At 44.9% G+C, this 5,470-nt stretch overlaps 1 protein-coding gene across 1 annotated transcript in view; it reads right to left on the minus strand.

Moving 5' to 3' along the window:
- Positions 1 to 5,197, minus strand: part of grh (grainy head) — a gene marked incomplete in the record, with an annotated part of 654,215 nt that extends 649,018 nt beyond the window's left edge. The window contains 1 exon segment of the mRNA XM_086545441.1: positions 5,017 to 5,197.
- Between the last annotated feature and the right edge of the window lie 273 nt (positions 5,198 to 5,470).

The raw sequence follows: 5,470 nt of genomic DNA on the forward strand, positions 1-5,470 counted from the left end.
CATCACCTCAGCATCACACATATCACACAGCTCTCACTACTAATGATTTCCTTGTTTCAGAACTTCATAACTTCACCAATACTGATTTTTCTTTTTCTTTTTTTTTTTTTCTTTCTATTATTCTTGTCGGTACAACCACTACGTCTACCACTACTTTCTCATCTACTACAATCAACCTCTACCATCCACCACGCAGCCAAACCAGGATGACATCTGTCCGTAGCTGAATAATTAACAGACACAATACCCACACACCCATTCCCCTTCACAGTGCAACACCGATTGTCAATGGTAAGCAACCTCGGTATTTAAAAAATAATAATAATTCACGTACAAAACGGCAGACACAAAAAAAAAAGAGAGAAAAAAAAGAGTGGAAGAAAAAAGCACAGAAATACAGAGCAGTGTTCTTAGCCACGTATGTGCGCGTGTGTAGACAAGGGTTAAGTGTGTGTGTGTGTGTGTGTGTGTGTGTGTACCCAGGCTGTTTTTGTCCCATATGAACCGCGGCCTTCTGAGATGGCCCTTGGGATACTTCTGGATCTACGCCAGTGGCCCACTTTGGCCAACCTTGATTTCTTGAGGTTTGATCGAGAGGTTGTAGAGAGGTAGGCGGGTTAAAAGAGGTAGAAGAAGAAGAAGAAGAAGAAGAAGAAGAAGAAAGAGGATTGGTTCTCCTGTGAGGAATTGAAATAACGGACAAGGCGAAATGGTGGAAAATCCCGTTGTGAGTGAATCGGTTAATGACCCTTAATGTATTCCTCTAGGCTGTCTATTTCTCCCCTGGACGTTTACTACAGTAGTAAAAACACTGGAAGAGGAAAAGATAGGTATTTCTTTTTTTCCCGAGTCCTTTGGCTAGTACCTAGTATTTCGTCCGTGACTCTGCAATATTCACCATCGCACTAGCCCCAACATGGTCGCAAAAACTACTTCAATTACATCATAAAGGTTACATCTACACTGTTCTCGAGTTGATCAAAACCCCTTCACGCCCTGAAATGTAAACAAACAAATGAAACTTGGACTCAAAAAAGTTACCAAAGATCTATTTCATCGTTCTGTTTTTTTTTCTTTCTTTCTTTCTTTCTTTTTCTTCTTTCTTTTCTTTTCTTTTTTATTGCCATTCGCATGATGAAATATCAGATATTTTACGACACTATATATCACGAAAAACGACCTCACGGTTACACAGCCTACAATAAAACGCTACGGGCACTTCCCAATACCGCAAGTCACACGGGCTAACACCGTGGGACAGTGTCACAGGTAAACACAACTCGATAAAAGTTGTCTTTATATGACAATCAACAAGTGCAGACTCCTGCAGGCTATGCTACAGGCTCAAGGTGAAGGTCAGTGAAGGTTGTAATTCTTTCCATTCATTTTTTTTTTGTTTTTGTTTTTTGTTTTGTTTTTTTATTTCATTTTAATTCAATCTTTGTTTTGATGCTAGACTATCGCGAGGAGATTGGATGCAAGGGGTTGCAAATGTGCTAGACTGTGACACAACAGGATAGAAGCGTCGGGTATCACAGGGAGATGAGGTGTAGGCTTCCAGATGACAGTGTAGATTTACAGGATGTGATATGAGCCTATACACTGTGGCGTAGAGCTTAGCGGTCACGCCGTAACCATTCACAAGAGCCTTTCGATTACGACGATGTTGCAATCAACTCGTAGTGTCTTTTACTCTTATTTCAACAAGCACATCTCCCTCAGTCTAAGATCAAATACAATAAAAATCACTTTATATCTATTTACATAACATAAAAAAAAAATATTTTTCACTGATCGATCTTTCAGCATCAACAAAACGTGTGAATCTTTGCAACTTGTTAAAGCACAGATAATAAGGGTCAGAGATGAAACCACAGCGCCTCTGTTGCAAGCGGTAGAGATAGCTCGCGCTCTCAAGCAACGTTATTCAAGGGTAGGATGAATCAGTGGTGAGGACTAGCCTGTAGGAGCGAGAGAAAGAGAGAGAGCACAGAGAGAGGGGAGAAATATAGATAGATAGATAGATAGATAGATAGATAGATAGATAGATTGAGAGATAGATAGATAGATAGATAGATAGATAGATAGATAGATTGAGAGATTGAGAGAGAGAGAGAGTACAGAGAGAGGTGATATATATATATATATATATATATATATATATATATATATATATATATATATTATATATATATATATATATATATAAAAAATTCATATATATATATATATATATATATATATATATATATATATATATATATATATATATATATATATATATATATATATATAGATAGATAGATATATAGATAGATAGATAGATAGATAGATAGAGAGATAGAGAGAGATAGAGAGAGAGAGAGAGAGAGAGAGAGAGAGAGAGAGAGAGAGAGAGAGAGAGAGAGAGAGAGAGAGAGAGCAAGGATAATGAAAAGGTTAAGAGTCAGAGAAGGGACGGCGAAGAAGATGAAAGAGACAAGTGAAAGAAATACCAAAAGAGAAAACAAATCCCTAAAAGGAATAAAGAAACGGATAGAAAATTTGCGGAGAATTGCGAAGGAAAAAACAACAAAAGAAGGAAAGAAAAAAATATAGAAAATAAAGAGTAACAAGCTAATAAAAATATTTTTGTTAAAATAAATAATGGAGTGAGAAGGAGAGAGAGAGAGAGAGAGAGAGAGAGAGAGAGAGAGAGAGAGAGAGAGAGAGAGAGAGAGAGAGAGAGAGAGAGAGAGAGAGAGAGAGAGAGAAAGAGACAGAGAGAGAGAACGAAGTAAACAAATAAAAAGAAGGATAGAGAGAAGATGAAAGCGGAGAGAGACGCCGAGCATTACCAAAACAAAATTCCCTCCTTGTCACCCCCCAACCCCCCCCCCCCTCCTGTCTAATCTCAAGCTTGACTTAAGACACCTCTTACCTAGACAGGTGCACAGGACGGACCTCTTCAATCTGATACGTGCACTCAACACTCCCTCTCTATACCCTCTCCCCTCCCCTCCCTCCCTCCCTCTTTACCCATCTACCTAACTCTCCCCTTCCTTTCCCTTCCCCTTTACCCATCATCTCCCCTTTCCTCCCTCCCTTCTCCTTTTCCCTTCTGCCTAATTTTCCCCCTCCCTCCCTCACTTCCCCTTTACCCATCTGCCTAACTCTCCCCCTCCTCCCCTTTCCCTCTTCCTATCTCTTCCCTCTTCCATCCTCTTTGCCCCTTCTTCTCTCCCTCCCCTTCCCTCCATACACGTTGTCTGCAGAGATCCCTTCCTCCCTCCCTTACCTCCCCCCTCCTCGCTCCCCCACAGCACCTCATCCTTCTTTTCCCATTACTCCCTCGCCCCCTCCCTCCCTCCCTCCCTCCCTCTCCCCTACCCCCTATCCTATCCTTCCCCTTCTCCTTCTACCCTCCTCATCCCCCTCCCCTTCCCCCTATCCTATCCTATCCTTCCCCCTCTCCTCCTACCCTCCTCATCCCCCTACCCCTCCCCCTATCCTATCCTTCCCCTTCTCCTCCTACCCTACTCATCCCCCTCCCCCTCTCCTCCTACCCTCCTCATCCCCCTCCCCCTCTCCTATCCTATCCTTCCCCCTCTCCTCCTACCCTCCTCATCCCCCTCCCCCTCCCCTACCCCCCCGTCCCTCTTCCCCTAAACACCTGCCTCGCCACTCCTCAAGAGGTCCCAAAAGCCTTCAGGAGGTTAAAGTCTTTCCAGCCGTGCCTTCGAGTCTTCAACACAGCGTGGCTTGAGGTCGACGGTGCACGAGGGAACCTGGGGAATTTCTTAATGGGTGTAGGTTGTCTTCGTTCTTTTTTTTTTTCTCTCTCTCTCTCTCTCTCTGTCTCTCTCTCGTTTTCTCTTTCTCTCTCTCTCTCTCTCTCTCTCTCTCTCTCTCTCTCTCTCTCTCTCTCTCTCTCTCTCTCTCTCTCTCTCTCTATATATATATATATATATATATATATATATATATATATATATATATATATATATATATATATATATATATTTATTATATATATATATCTTTCTCTCTTTCTCTCTCTCTCTCTCTCTCTTTCTCTCTCTCTTTCTCTCTCTCTCTCTTTCTCTCAGACTCTCTCTCTCTCTCTCTCTCTCTCTCTCTCTCTCTCTCTCTCTCTCTCTCTCTCTCAGTCTCTCTCTCTATCTCTCTTTCTCTCTCTCTCCATCCCTCTTTCTCTCTCTTTCTGTCTGTCTGTCTCTGTCTAGAAGCTAGTGACCTCCGATAAACAACAACATCCGGGTCACCTCGCTCTGACATTTTGAAAAAGGTTTTGATTCATCATGACTCTTCAAAAAATTATATATATAAAAAAGAATTAAGAAAAAAAAAAATATATATATATATAAACATACGAAATAGATTCTCTTATGCCTTTTGCGAATAAAGTAAAGGAGATGCAGAGACTCATTTTCCATACATTCAAATGCATCCTCACCCCCCGTAACACCCACACCCACCCACCCACCCCCTTCAACCTCCCCACTCCCACCCTTAGCCCCTACCCCTTACCCCTCGTCTGCCCATCATCCCCTAAAGTTGACCTCATCCAAAGTGTGAATAAGTACATAGGGGACTGCTTATCTGAACCGAGGAAATGAGGGGAGAGGATGAGAATGAGAGAGAGGGAGGGAGAGAGAGAGAAAGAGAGAGAGGGGGGAGGGAGGGAGAGAGGGAGGGAAGGAGGGAGGGAGGGAGGGAGGGAGGGAAGGAGGGAGAGAGAGAGGGAGGGAGGGAGGGTGAGGGAGAGACAGACAGACAGAGACAGACAGAGAGACAGACACAGAGATATGTATATAGACAGAGAGCGAGCGAGAGAAAGAGAGAGGCAAGAGAGGGAGAAGTGTCGTGGTCCGAGTCGGCAGTCTCCCCCACGAGGCTCGGTGTTGGCACCCAGCCTATCTGCTTGTTTGCGCCCGGAATGCATTTGCGCGAGCGCCCTCCCGGCCCGGAGAGCTGCATGCGGCCAGCTCTCGCTCCCGCCTCGCCTGGGCTACTCACCGTAGATGGCGGATGAGGTTTGGTAGTGTAATCCAGTTTGGATCGCGATGCACACACTCGCTCCGGGAAAACAGTCGAATCCGCAACGTGTAGGAGCAAAGGACACCTCGCTTACAACGAGACCTCGGAATGAGTAACACCGACACGGAGGAGCGGCCAACGAGTCCCCCCTAGCACAGCTTATCACCGACTGAAGCCGCCAGCCACTACGCGCCGCGCTGCCTCGGTTGCCAACACATACAACACACACACACGCACGCCCCTGACCACGCCGCGCCCCTCCCTCGTGCCCCTCCGCCTCCCCCTGCCTCCCCTTGCCCCTTTCCCCCTGCCTCCCCCGGAACACATGCTACCTCTTATCGAACTATTCCCACGAACAGTGCCTCTTCCCGTGGCCCTTTGCATGCCAGGGGGCTCCTGAGTTCGATAACTGGCGCCCACGAAGAGCAAACGG

Source organism: Penaeus japonicus, unplaced genomic scaffold, assembly GCF_977035675.1.
Source record: "Penaeus japonicus unplaced genomic scaffold, GWHDUDI00000001_assembly GWHDUDI00000016, whole genome shotgun sequence".
NCBI lineage: Eukaryota > Metazoa > Arthropoda > Malacostraca > Decapoda > Penaeidae > Penaeus > Penaeus japonicus.